This window comes from Crinia signifera, chromosome 12 (assembly GCF_055691185.1).
Source record: "Crinia signifera chromosome 12, ASM5569118v1, whole genome shotgun sequence".
In the NCBI taxonomy this organism is placed as follows: domain Eukaryota; kingdom Metazoa; phylum Chordata; class Amphibia; order Anura; family Myobatrachidae; genus Crinia; species Crinia signifera.
This window is the reverse complement of record NC_139228.1, coordinates 46,514,217-46,522,882: the sequence shown is the minus strand read 5'-3', so window position 1 is coordinate 46,522,882 and position 8,666 is coordinate 46,514,217. Positions and strand designations below refer to the sequence as shown.

General features: G+C 46.7%; 1 protein-coding gene across 7 annotated transcripts in view; it reads left to right on the top strand.

The window, feature by feature from the left end:
- The first annotated feature begins 622 nt into the window (after positions 1–622).
- The window catches only part of LOC146050151 (KRAB domain-containing protein 5-like), an 84,316-nt gene continuing 76,272 nt past the window's right edge, over positions 623–8,666 (top strand). For 3 of the 7 annotated variants that reach the window (XM_083167013.1, XM_083167011.1, XM_083167021.1), the window contains exons 1-2: positions 623–765; positions 2,357–2,444. The gene's annotated coding sequence lies outside the window, so the exon portion shown is untranslated. The other 4 variants (XM_083167014.1, XM_083167012.1, XM_083167017.1 and 1 more) reach the window with 3 other exon arrangements.

Genomic DNA, 8,666 nt, shown 5'->3' with positions numbered 1-8,666 from the left:
AGCGCATACGCGGTTATGCGCTGACCCCCGCCGACCCCTGTGACCGCATTGCCCTGCTCGGCAGTGCAATCCCATAGCCATAGGCTATCTCACGATATCAGAATGGCGATAGCCCAGGGGTGTGATGCTGGGCTGCCCGATGTTGATACATCGGGCAGCTTCGCATCCCCCATAGAAACCTATGGGGGATGCGGCCAGTGGCCGTGAAGGGGGGGATCGCAGCAGGGATCGGAGATTCTTGCTGCGGTCCCCCTTTAATACATTTGGGGGGATACTAAATATTTGCGGCTAACCGCAAAATTAACTGCAAATATTGCTTGATAAATGCGGCTTATAATCAGTTATGTTCTGGGCTTTTCATTATACTTTCAATCATCTGGGTCTTTATATGTTGAAACCCTCATGCAGATTACTTTTATTACCATAAAGTAACAAAAACCTCCCTATGTAGTACTAAGTTGCAGGCTTCAGCTGCACTAACTGATGCTAAATTAGTTATTCTATTATATATTTGTGCTGCTGCTGTGTGACATGACAATTGACCAATGAAACTACAATTCTCAGAATTCTTTAACACTGAAAATCATGTGACTTTCTCAGCCAATCGCTAGAAACATCTCTCAACCCTACTTCCTGTTTCCCGTAGATTGAGCATAGATAGAATAGAAAAGCAGCAGGGGTAGAGGAGGAATGCAAACAATACCATACGCACATGGATGGCGAAGATGAATTAAACACATACTGATCGGGGAGGCATCATTTGTGGTAAAGTATAATGTTATCAAGTATAAAGATGGTGCACTGTTAATTGGAAATACATTCCCCCCACCCCCAAATAACTGCTTTGGTTATTAGCATACCTCCCAATTTCCCAACATGACCCTCTCCAGGCGGGGCACATTGCTTTGCTATTGGACCTCCCTTCTAATGCATGATTGGCAGCACCTGTGGTGAAACACCTTTCTGATCACTTAACATGTTTAAAGAGCAATGTGTCCCTCCTGGAGAGGGTCATGTTGTGAGGTATATTATTAGTAATGCATTATTGTGCATCATTTATTATCTTCCCCTAGCACCTCTGCATTTGTTATGACTTCATTAGCTATGGTATATGGTCGTTAGGTCAATTGCTGAAGGTCGATATAAGCATTATGTCTAAAATGCCTTGGTTGACAGTCAAAAGGTCAAAATGCTTTTTTCCCTTTTTTTTTTTTTTTTTTTTAGCCGACCTGTGCAGACAGGCGGTCATTCATACACTACCATCCATTAGGCGTAGAGGGAGGAAGCAGGAAGAATAGTGTGCCGGAAACATGGCGAGCGCAGCTGTACACTTCTACAGTGTCCATGTTGACCATTCTGACACTCGGGACAAAACACTCATGTAGACCTTTTGACTGACGACTTAATGCTTGTCGACCTACTAACCATGTCGACCTATTTCATGTGTCACAGCATAAAGACACGGACCCCGTAATTAGGTCAACATTTCGAAGCTTTAATAGTAAAAATACGCTTCTTCTTCAGGACCAAGTTACAAATGACACCAGTGTAAAAAACACATTAAATACATACATACCGATACGCCCACCGCTGTACGGCTCCCAGCACGCCCGCCGTGAGGTGAAGTCATCAAGGCCAGACAGGTCATATATATATGTGTGTATGTATGTATGTATGTATATATATATATATATATATATATATATATATATATATTCCAAAAAGAGGCCGGCACTCAGGACTTGATGTGGTGCCCTCTCACGAGAGGGGAAGGGTCCTCTGAGTATATGCAGGATGGAAATAAGCAGCACTCGGAGGCTAGAGTAACTGGTGAATCAATATGGAAATTTATTCCATGTGCAATAAGAAAACGTTTCGGAGCTCGGGGGCTCCGTCGTCAGTTCAAGGAAAGCACAAATGGCATACAGACAATGTGAAATATATAGGTGACTTACCCGCCCCCTGCGAGACCCGTACGTGTCCTCCTCCAGCGGCTTCTGGGTTGGCGCCGTCTCTGTGACGCTGCGGGCGCACCTCCGATGGTTGTGTGCGGCTCCGTCACCGATGCGCGCTCCCGACTGCCGACTCTTGGATCACGTGCTGTTCGCATTTTTTAAATGTTTTGTAACTTTTACATGTATTTGTGTTTTACAGTAACACCGTCACTTGCTGCCCAGTAGATGGCAGCATAATACCACTCTTTTGATGTACTTAACATAGTCACAGCCTGTTATTTTTTCACTGTTTGTCATTCGTTTCCCCTAAGATTTCCATGTATTAGGAAACAGATTTTTTTTTCACTGAATATGTTTTGAAGACTGTGACTCAGTTTTTGTTAATTTATCTTTTGTCATAGCGCACAGCCGCCCCACGTGATCCAAGAGCCGGCAGCCGGGAGCGCACATCGGTGACGGAGCCGCACGCAACCATCGCGACCATTGGAGGTGCGCCCGCAGCGTCACAGAGACGGCGCCAACCCGGAAGCCGCTGGAGGAGGACACGGACGGGTCTCGCAGGGGGCGGCTAAGTCACCTATATATTTCACATTGTCTGTATGTTATTTGTGCTTTCCTTGAACTGAAGACGGAGCCCCCGAGCTCCGAAACGTTTTCTTATTGCACGTGGAATAAATTTCCATATTGATTCACCAGTTACTCTAGCCTCCGAGAGCCGCTTATTTCCATCATATATATATATATATATATATATATATATATATATATATATATATATATATATATATATATATATATATATATATATATATATATATATATATATATAGCAGGCTTCAGCGTGGCACTCCAGACAGTGGTAAAGAATTTTCAGACGGACACAAACTGTAGTCAACGTTTCATTTCTTTTATCAGAAATTTCATCACCCCCATCCTGATGAAATTTCTGATAAAAGAAATGAAACGTTGACTACAGTTTGTGTCCGTCTGAAAATTCGGTACTCTTTACTTAGAAGGGCACCCACGATTTTGATCGTGGGCATCGTTAGTAAAAAATCTCGGGCATTGAATGCACTAAAAAATCGGGTGCGATCAACCGACGAGATGCCCGAAATTTCCCATAGGGAACAATGTTAAATGTCTCAATTGACCCAATTTTCCTGTTCAATGCCTCAATTGACCCGATTTTTCCATAGGAAACAATGTTAAATGGGCCACAGAGGCCAAATAGGCACCCTGAAGTGTATAATGGCCACCCGGTGGCTCGCTGCGCTCGCCACACTTTCTATTCTCAACTCCACGCCGACGTGGATAGTGGGGGTATGAAAAGGTCGTAGGACGCGTACCGCCGCCCCTCGCGGGCTCGCTGCGCTCGCCACGCTTCGGGTTGACGTTGATCGTGGGGTGGCGTTAACAATTCGGGTGGCCATTATTCACTTCAGGGTGCCTATTTGGCCTCTGTGGCCCATTTAACATTGTTTCCTATGGAAAAATTGGGTGAATTGAGGCATTGAACAGGAAAATCGGGTCAATTGAGACATTTAACATTGTTCCCTATGGGAAATCTCGGGCATCTCGTCTGTCGCATCGCACCTGATTTTTTAGTGCATTCAATGCCCGAGATGGCCGAGATGGGCGCCCTTCTAAGTAAAGAGTACCGAAAATTCTTTACCACTGTCTGGAGTGCCACGCTGAAGCCTGCTATATTTTTCCTGTATTGGATGTGGGGGCACCGGACGCAGCAGATTTATTTACACAGTGCCGGGTCAAGACGCATATATATATATATATATATATATATATATATATATATATATATATATTCATCGCGCTCTACACACCGTCGTAAGCGACTCCCCAGTGGTGGAAGCTACGGTTCAGGAGAGCAGGAAGCTGGGTAGTGATATTGGTGTGGGGGACACTGTGCAGCTTCTGCCAGTGGGTAAGGGTCCAGCGTGGCAGCACAGGAGTACAGGACGGTGGCCCTGAGTCAGTGTCTCCTACTGGGTGGGCATCTTTTGCCATTGATGTAGGGAAACCATCTGGTCCTCCCACATCGATGGCAAAAGTATTCAACATGATTTCAAATCATAGATGGTCGATGGGCATCCCTAGAACTGGAAGAGGGTGGGGGACAGTATGCAGCTCCCGGCAGTGGCTGAGCGTCTCCTCCCACTGGGAGGGAGTGAGGGTGCATGAGAGCAGGAGGCTGTATAATAGTGGTATGTGGGCAAGACATTGATAAAAGTTGTGGTGCTGGTGCAGAGGACCGTAGGGACACTTCGGCAGTGGGGGAACCTGCAGCGCTGCAGCTAGGGACGGATTTCCCACCTAGGGGCGGCACTTGTTTGTGGTGGTACAGGATCCCCCATTCTCGCGGGGGTATGTGAAATGCGGGGGCGCGCCGGGTGCCATGAATCAAGGGAGGGGGCTCTGGGGGGGGGGGGGGTCGCGGGGCGGGAGAGGGGGGGGGGTGCTTGCAGAGAGGGGGGTGCGGGAGTAATGGTGGCTGTGGAGAAATGGTGGCTGTGGCTGGGCAGGGGGAGGTGATGGTAAGGGGGTGGGGTGAGTAGAACACTGGTCTTTTCCTTAGGGGGAGGCGGGTTTATGTATAACGCTGGGCGGGAACGCTATGCACATAGAACACTGGTCTTTTCCCTAGGAGGGCGGGTTTGTGTATCCCGCTGGGCGGGAACGTTATATACACGGGGATGAGTGACAGATCTGGCTAAATATATAAGAGATACTGTAGTGTAGAAATGGCAACGGCACTCAGAGGATTTAGGAAAAATTATATATTCAAACATGTGATCAACGTTTCGGGGCTCTGTCGCCCCTTTGTCAAGGTGCAATAGTGAATCACTATTGCACCTTGACAAAGAGGCATCAGAGTGCCGTTGTCCACTATACATTATCTACAAACTGGCACCAGGATCCATCTAACTTCAAGGAGAGTCCCAGCTCGCCACCTCAAGATAGATAGATATATATTCTGTTCATTTGTATGAATCAAAATGTCTGTTGTAGGATAATTAGATATTCTGTTTATTGCAAGGGAAAAAATATGATGTTAAAACCAACTGTACAGATGTCATTATTGCGGATCATGGTGATTCTATCGCCAGGACCCGCCCTCAGACAGAAGGGGGTGCTCATGCATGAGACGCTTGCGCACCCCGTTCCGTCAGGCAGTGCCAGATTAAGCCCCCTTGCACTTGTCATTACTGGCCGCAAACTGCATGGGAGAATATTACTCTGTCAAAACAGTGTAAAGGCAGTATAAACTTGGTCAATGGGTAACTGCAAGGGATGGATAGATAGATAGATAGATAGATGTAGTGGTGACCTGTCACTCCGGTAATGGTAGTTGATTGCCTGGGTGCCTCTGCAAGAATATACAGCCCGTTGACAGGCAAACAGGATGACGTAGATGTAAACAGATAGTTGCTGGGCTGCCGGACGCAATCATTGGGGGCGCTTGTGGAGAGTGCTGCAAGTGAATCAAACGGTGCTGTGATAAGAAAAAGAATAGACACAAACATACATAGATATAAAAACACTTTGCAAAGTTAAAAATGAAGTACAATATGGTAAGTGCAATAGTGCTACACTAAGGGATATTAAACTGGTGTTTTACAAAGAAGAAAGTAATGGCTCAGCTGCAAACCTCTGTCTGCACCAGATATAGGGCCTTATTCTAGTTCACTCTTTCTGATAAAATACTTCTTAGATGGACAAAACCATGTGCATTGAAGGTGGGGTAGATGTTACTTGTGCAGAGAGAATTAGATTTGGGTGGGGTTTTACTTCAAAGTGAGATCTATATTGCGGTGTAAAAATAAAGCAGGGCTACAGGGTAATAAAGCAGCCAGTATTTAACCTGCCCAGAAACTAAATAACTCACTCAAATCTAATTCTCTCTGCACATTTTACAGCTGCCCCCCTGCAGTGCACATGGTTTTGTCCATCTAAGAAGGATTGTCAGAAAGAGTGAACTAGAATAAGGCCCATAGTTAGGTAACCAGTCATATTATATCAACAAGGTATATTGTAACTTCCATACACAGACTGCGTGCAAGGAGCTGTAGTGGTCAGATGAGGATCTTAGTAAAGCTTTGTGTCCAGCTCATTTCACAGAAGTATATACAGGGGTGAGGGCCCATGTCCAGGTTAATATAGCGTATTCCACATTGCACGGATAATGTGGAATACGCTATATTAACCTGGACATGGGCCCTCACCCCTGTATATACTCCACTATACTTCTGTCAAATGAGCTGGACACAAAGCTTTTACTAAGATCCTCATCTGACCGCTACAGCCCACTACAGCTCCTTGCACGCAGTCTGTGTATGGAAGTTACAATATACCTTGTTGATATGACTTGTCCCCTAACTATATCTGGTGCAGACAGAGGTTTGCAGCTGAGCCATTACTTTCTTCTTTGTAAAACACCGGATTTAATATCCCTTAGTGTAGCACTATTGCACATTGCACTTACCATATTGTACTTCGTTTTTATACATGCACATATATAAGGTAGGACCCTATGATTGACTATGTGTTATGCTGTCTGCCTGAGGGATTTGCCTGGGATTTGGTACTTGTTTCCTAGCACAGCACCCATCGCATTGCAGACCATAAGGCATACGATGGTTTGCGATGCGATGTTAAGCGATGGCAGCCGATGTTATACAATTTTAAATTGTATGCCATATACAATGGTATACGATTTAAAATTGTATAAGCACCCTAATGGGTGTTTTCAATGTTAAATGTGCCCCCTATAAGATAATTAATTGTATAAGCACCGTAATGGGTGCTTAGTATGTTAAAAGCATCTCCAACGCCACCCCCACTATCAACGGCAACCCGAAGTGTGGTGAGCGTAGAGAGCCCACGAGGGGCGGCGGTACGCATCCTCTGACATTTTCATACCCCCACTATCCACATCGGCATGGAGTTGATTTTATATAGTGTGGCGAGCGGACGCGGAATACATGTAAAGTAATACGTGTCCCCTCGCGGGGCTCGCTACACTATATAGAATCAACTCAACGCCGATGTGAATAGTGGGGGTATGAAAAGATCGGAGGACGCCTACCACCGCCCCTCGTGGGCTCGCTGCGCTCGCCACACTTCGGGTTTTTGTTGATAGTGTGGGTGGAATTAACATTGTAAGCACTAATTAGGGTGCTTATACATTTTTAAATCGTATAGGGGCTTATACATTCGATTCAATGTCGTACGACTTAATATCGTGGGCGCCGTGCTAGGAAACAAGTACCGGGGATTTACGCCCCAAAACCGTTGCACCATTAAATAGTTTTGCTTTTTATAGTCCAATGAGACCGGCACTCAGGTCTTATGAGTGGATGCCAGGGGATGCTTGCTCCGGTGCCCTCTCACGAGAGGGGATGAGTCCTCAGGATGTATATAGGGCGATAATAAGCGGCACTCGGAGGCTGTCGTAAGTGGTGAAGAAAACGGAAATTTATTCCTTGTGCAGCTGTGAAAACGTTTCGGAGCTCGGGGGCCCCGTCGTCCGTTCAGGGAAAGCACAAATAACATACAGACAATGTGAAATATATAGGTGACTTACCCGCCCCCTGCGAGACCCGTCCGTGTCCTTCTCCACCGTGCTTTCCCTGAACTGACGACAGGGCCCCCGAGCTCCGACCCTGTGTTTGTCCCTCGTCACCTTATACCCCTTTTACACCGCCGCAAAACACCAGGCCCGGCTCATCGGCGGTGTAAATGGAACACGCCGTGTCCCTTTACACGTGACTTCTACCCAGGTCAGGACGGTGTAAATGGTTACGCCGGGTCATCCAACTCGGCTACCATTTACAACAATGGGGACGTGCAACCTGCGGACCGCAGTGTCCACAGGTTAGACGGAGGGGGCACAGACAGCCTGCACTTCTATACTCTGCAGACAGATCTTCCAAAAAGTCAGATAGCATACATTCCAGTTTATTCACAACCCATCAAATGCATAGGAAATCGATTATAAAATCTTGCAAAGTTTTAATTCCTTATCTCCAATTTAGCCAACTAATACCACTTTCACACAGCAGCGGCTGAATAAGCCAGCAATTACCCAGCTTTTGAAGCACCGGGTTATTTGCCCGCTCGCTATCAGACCCCTTCACACAGGGGAGCAAATCTCTGGGTCAAAATTTCAGACCCAGTAATTTGCTCTATTACACAGGTTTTTTGCCTGTATAAAAAAGGTCAACCCGGATCTTATGCTGGGTACACACCAGGACGACTAGGGCCCGATCCGCACAATCTAGATCCAATTCCGATCAATTGGATGTAGATTGTGTGCTGATTGGGCCCTTTTCTGACCTGGTGTGGACCGATACCGATCCGATGCGCGGTCCCGCGGGTCGGTCGTTATTGAGATCCTACCTGCTGCAGGTAGGATCTCAATGACGACCATACAGCCGGGTGCGGGTCGCCATCGGATCGGACCCGCTCACGGTGCACATCGTGAGCGGGTCGTGCCCCCCCGCGTCATCGTGAGCGGGTCGGACGAGACACTGACGACCCGCTCACGATGTGCATCGTGAGCGGGTCGTCCTGGTGTGTACCCCGCATTAGACTTCGGGTCACAAACTCCGGGTCTCCGATCCTGCAAATGACCAGAGTCGAAGATCTGGATTGACCCTTTCACACAAATAAAAATGATCTGTGTATTTTCAT